The following is a 6,000-nucleotide window of genomic DNA, read 5'->3' as shown; positions in this document are numbered from 1 at the left end:
TTTAATTTTTTGGAGGAAGCTCCATACTGTTTTTCACAGTGGCTGCACCAGCTTACATTCCCACCAACAGTGTAAGAGGGTTCCTTTTTTCTCCACATCCTCACCAACACTTGTTTCTTGTGTTTTTGATTTTAGGCATTCTCACAGTTGTGAGGTGCTATTTCATTATGGTTTTGATTTGAATTTCCCTGATGAGTGATGTTGAACATCTTGTCATGAGACACATGCCATCTGTTCATATCTCCTGCCCATTTTTTAATTGGATTATTTGGGGGTTCTTTTGGTGTCGGGTTGTATAAGTTATTTATATATTTTGGATACTAACCCTTTATTGGATATGTCATTTGCTGGTCTCTCTATTCTGTTCCATTGATCTGTGTGTCTATTTTTGTGTGACCACAGAACTGTTTTGACTACTACCGCTTGGTAGTGTATCTTGAAATCTGGGATTGCGTTACCTACAGCTTTTTCTTTTTTTAAGACTGCTTTGGCTATTTGGAGTCTTTTGTGATTCCATACAAATTTTAGGATTATTTGTTCTAGTTCTGTGAAAAATACTATTGGTATTTTGATAGGGATTGCATTAAATCCGTAGATTGCTTTGAGTAGTATGGACATTTTAACAATATTTGTTCTTCCAATCCATGAACATGGACTATCTTTCCACTTGTTTGTGTTGTCTTCAATTTCTTTCATCAGTGTTTTATAGTTTTCAGAGTATAGGTCTTTCATCTCTTTGGTTGAGTTTATTCCTAGGTATTTTATTATTTTTGGTGCAATTATACATGGGATTGTTTTCTTTTCTTTTTTTTTTTTAAAGATTTTATTTATTTATTTGAGAGAGAGAATGAGAAAGAGAGAGCACATGAGAGGGGGGAGGGTCAGAGGGAGAAGCAGACCCCCTGCCGAGCAAGGAGCCCGATATGGGACTCAATCCCGGGACTCCAGGATCATGACCTGAGCCGAAGGCAGTCGCTTAACCAACTGAGCCACCCAGGCACCCTGTTTTCTTAATTTATCTTTCTACTACTTCATTATTAGTGTGTAGAAATGCAATGGATTTCTGTACATTGATTTTGAATCCTGTGACCTTACTGAATTCACTTATCACTTATCGTAGTTTTTGGTGGAGTCTTTAGGACTTTAGGTGGAGTTTTCTATGTATAGTATCGTGTCTTCTGAAAATAGTGAAAGTTTTTTAAAAGATAATTTATTTATTTATTTATTTGAGAGATTTATTTGGGAGGGGGAGAGGGAGAGGGAAAGAATCTTAAGCAGAGGGTGCCTGGGTGGCTCAGTTGTTAAACATCTGCCTTTGGCTCAGGTCATGATCTCAGGGTCCTGGGATTGAGTCCTGCCTGGGACTCCTTGCTCAGCTGGGAGCCTGCTTCTCCCTCTGCTTGTGCTCTCTCTCTCTCCCCCCAATAAATAATAATAAATAAATAATCAATCCTTGAAAGTGATATGCTGCAAGATAATGTATTTAACAAAATTTGGTGGCAAATATTCAATAAATAGTTTACATCTGTTAAAAATATAGTGAAAGGGCGCCTGGGTGGCTCAGTTGGTTAAGTGACTGCCTTCGGCTCAGGTCATGATCCTGGAGTCCCGGGATCGAGTCCTGCATTGGGCTCCCTGCTCGGCAGGGAGTCTGCTTCGTCCTCTGACCCTATCCCCTCTCATGTGTCCTCTCTCTCTCATTCTCTCTCTCTCAAATAAATAAATAAAATCTTTAAAAAATATATATAGTGAAAGTTTTACTTTTTCCTGACCAATTTGGATGTCTTTCATTTCTTTTCTTTTTCTTGTTTGATTTCTGTGGCTCAGACTTCCAGTACTATGTTGAATAAAAAAGTAGAGGGGCGCCTGGGTGGCTCAGTCGTTGGACGTCTGCCTTCGGCTCAGGTCATGATCCCGGGGTCCTGGGATCGAGCCCCGCATCGGGCTCCCTGCTCGGCGGGAAGCCTGCTTCTCCCTCTCCCACTCCCCCTGCTTGTGTTCCCGCTCTCGCTGTCTCTCTCTGTCAAATAAATAAATAAAATCTTTAAAAAAAAAAAAAAGAATTCTTTAAAAATAAATAAATAAGCAGAAGCATTTTTGATATAGCATCTGGGACTATAAACAGTTATAAAAAATCATGGTGCACAGGGCGCTGGCTGGCTCAGTCCGTAGGACTTGTGACTCTTGATCTCAGGGTCATGAGTTTGAGCTCCACGTTGGGTGGAGAGATCACTTACAAAAGGAAATCATGGTGCTGTATTGAGGTGGTTCTCACAGTATGGTACTGCTCTTCTCATAGTTCCTGTGTTAATGAGTACTTCCTACTCCATTGAAAACCCTTTAAAACAATCACCAGGTCATTAAATCACGCCCTTACCTACAAATCTCCCAGCTTCATTGAAAAATTTCCTCTAATGGAAACAAGACCTCACCTGACCTGTCTTGAGTAAAGTATCCATACATGGTAGTGTACTAAGCACTACAAGAAGGAAATAGGACATAAAAAAATACCATGAGTCATTGCCTCCAGGACCTTGCAGTTTAGTTGTTGTTGTTTTTTTAAGTTATCATTGTCTTTTTATTTGTAAAAACAGGCTAATTATTTTATTTTAAATCTTTTGAATTTGTTTAAATTTTTAAAATATATTAATTACCTTTACAATATAGATGTATATATGAAAATGCACATTAAAAAATTCTCACAATGTGTAATTAAGTATAAAAGCCAAGAAATAAGATCACATGTTCAGTATTATTGCATTGTTAAAAATATAATTATACTTAGAAAACAATAAAAAATGCATTAAAAGAAGGTTAAAATCAGGGGTTTTTTTATTTTATTTTATTTTATTTTTTTAAAGATTTTATTTATTTATTTGAGACAGAGAGAATGAGATACAGAGAGCATGAGAGGGAGGAGGGTCAGAGGGAGAAGCAGACTCCCAGCTGAGCAGGGAGCCCGATGCAGGACTCGATCCAGGGACTCCAGGATCATGACCTGAGCCGAAGGCAGTCGCTTAACCAACTGAGCCACCCAGGCGCCCCTAAAATCAGGGTTTTTTTTTAAAGATTTTATTTATTTATTTGAGAGAGAGAGAGAATGAGAGAGAGCATGAGAGGGGAGAGGTCAGAGGGAGAAGCAGACTCCCCGCTAAGCAGGGAGCCTGATGTGGGACTTGATCCTGGGACTCCAGGATCACGACCTGAGCCGAAGGCAGTTGCTTAACTGACTGAGCCACCCAGGTGACCCAATATGATATTATTTATTACAATAGTTTTACAGCACATTATCATATGTGATAGGGTAAATTTTTTCTTCAAAATTTCACTCATTTTGTATTATTAGTTTCCCAGATGAACTGGAGAATCAATTGAAACATTCTCTCAAGATCCATTTTGATTTTGATCGAGTTGTCCTGAATTTATAGATTGATTAGGGGAAAAATGGGAATCTTTTAAAAAATACATCTTCCCATTTAGGAATACATTTCTCTAATTTTCTTCAAGTGTCTTTGGTATGATCTTAATTATTTTAAATAATTAGATTTCTAGAGATCTTATGTATTTCCATTTAATTTTGTTTCCAAGTATTTAAGAGACTATTGATATTATAAATGGGGTTTCCTTCTGCTTTTTATTTTTTTTTAAGATTTTATTTATTTATTTGACAGAGAGAGACACAGAGAGAGAGGGAACACAAGCAGGGGGAGTGGGACAGGGAGAAGCAAGCTTCCCACGGAGCAAGGAGCCCAATGCGGGGCTTGATCCCAGGACCCTGGGATCATGACCTGAGCTGAAGGCAGACACTTAACCATCTGAGCCACCCAGGCACCCCCTGCTTTTTATTTCTGATCATCACTGCTAATATATACAAGAATTAAGGATTTTTGAATTTACCTTACATCCATCTGCCTCACTGGACTTTATTCTAACAGTTTTTTTTTTGTTTTGTTTTGTTTTTTTTGAGAGAGAAAGAGCACGGGGTGGGGGGGCAGAGGGAGACGGAGAGAGAATCTCCAGCAGACTCCCCATTGAGAGTGGCCCCAACGAGGGGCTCTATCTCGAAACCTTGAGATCATGATCATGACCTGAGCTGAAATCAAGAGTTGGTCACTTAACCAACTGAGCAACCCAGGCGCTCCTATTCTAATAGTTTTTCAGTTCATTGGCTTGGCTTTCCAGAGTGCACTGCTGAAAATTTTGTCTATACCTTTAGAATACATATATAGTTCCTATTCGCTTTTCTCCATATCTATGGAGCATCAGAGGAATATTGAATGAGATCAATATGGGCATTTATTGTTAAATTCCATATTTTAATGGAAATGTCTAATATTTCACCATTAAGAGTAATGTTTTCTATTGGTTTCTGATATGTAGTTATTGTTGTTTTTGTTTTGTTTTGTTTTTTCTTGAACTCACGACCCTGAGATCAAGACCTGAGTTGAGATCAAGAGTAGGACACTTAGGGCGGCTGGGTGGCTCAGTCGGTTAAGCGACTGCCTTCGGCTCAGGTCGTGATCCTGGAGTCCTGGGATCGAGCCCCGCGTCGGGCTCCCTGCTCAGTGGGGAGCCTGCTTCTCCCTCTCCCTCTGCTGCTCCCCCCACTTGTGCTCTCTCTCTCTCTCTGACAAATAAATAAATAAAAATCTTTAAAAAAAAAAAAAAAGGGGCGCCTGGGTGGCTCAGTTGGTTAAGCGACTGCCTTCGGCTCAGGTCATGATCCTGGAGTCCCGGGATCGAGTCCCGCATCGGGCTCCCTGCTCGGCGGGGAGTCTGCTTCTCCCTCTGACCCTCCTCCCTCTCATGCTTTCTGTCTCTCATTCTCTCTGTCTCAAATAAATAAATAAAATCTTTAAAATAAAAAAAAAAAGAGTAGGACACTTAACCGACTGAGACACCCAGGTGCCCCTAGTTTTTGTTTGTTTGTTTGTTTGTTTGTTTAATCAAGTTAAAGAGATCCTTCTATTTCTAATTTGGTAAGAATGTTTATCAAAAAATGAGTTTAACTCTTCCGGTCGTGGTGGGCAGAGGGCAGCGGCCGAATGTTGGCTACCAGAGTGTTTAGCCTAATTGGCAAGAGAGCAATTTCCACCTCACTGTGTGTACGAGCGCATGGAAGTGTTGTGAAGAGTGAAGACTATGTTCTCCCGAGTTCTGTCCAGGGGACAGATAGTCTGTGACTATCCCCTGCCCAATGTGGCCCCCGACAAGAACCTCTCTGCCAGCCTGAAGGCCTTGAAAGAGAAGGAGAAGGCTCTCCACTGATGAGAAGGTTGATTATACCGCATCCCATTCAATGAGAGCTTTGCTGAAATGAACAGGAGCACGAATGAGTAGAAGATGGTTGTGGGCACCACCATGTTCTTGGGCTTCACCGCTCTCATTCTGATTTGGGAGAAGCACTATGTGCACCTCCCGGCCCGCACACCTTTGAAGAGCAGTGAGTGGTCAAGCAGACCAAGAGGATGCTCGACATGAAGGTCAGCCCGATTCAGGCCTTCTCAGCCAAGTGGGACAACGACGAGAACAAGTGGAAGAAATGGGAGCCCGCCACTCACCCATCTGAGCCTCACCCTGTTCTGCCACCTCCATGCAGCTCAGCATCTTCACTGGAAACCGTTATGTCGCAGCATCAGTGCTAATAAACGAGCAGTCTACATGAAAAAAAAAAATGAGTGAGTGTTGGGGCACCTGGCTGGCTCAGTCAGTAGAGCCTGTGGCTCTTGAGCTTGGGGTTGTGAGTTCAAGCCTCACACTGGGTATAGAAACTAAAGAATTTTTTTTTTAAGGGTGTTGACTTTTTACTGCATGCTTTTTGGGCTCTATTTTTATGAACTATTTTTCTTTAATGAGTAAGTATGGTAAATTATATTAATAGAGCTTCTAATATGGACTCATATTTACACTGCTGGGATAACTTCTCCTTAGTTATATATATATGGCAGGCAGCCAGCAGCTAGCTTGCTTGGGGACACCTGTGTAAATTTGTTGGGAGGT

At 40.9% G+C, this 6,000-nt stretch overlaps 1 pseudogene; it reads left to right on the top strand.

The window, feature by feature from the left end:
- The first annotated feature begins 5,045 nt into the window (after positions 1 to 5,045).
- On the top strand, positions 5,046 to 5,645 carry LOC118025116 (annotated as a pseudogene).
- Positions 5,646 to 6,000: the final 355 nt, after the last annotated feature.

This window comes from Mirounga leonina, unplaced genomic scaffold (assembly GCF_011800145.1).
Source record: "Mirounga leonina isolate KUSES-001 unplaced genomic scaffold, KU_Mleo_1.0 Mir_200, whole genome shotgun sequence".
Classification (NCBI taxonomy): Eukaryota; Metazoa; Chordata; class Mammalia; order Carnivora; family Phocidae; genus Mirounga; species Mirounga leonina.
This window is presented reverse-complemented; position numbering and strand designations above follow the sequence as displayed.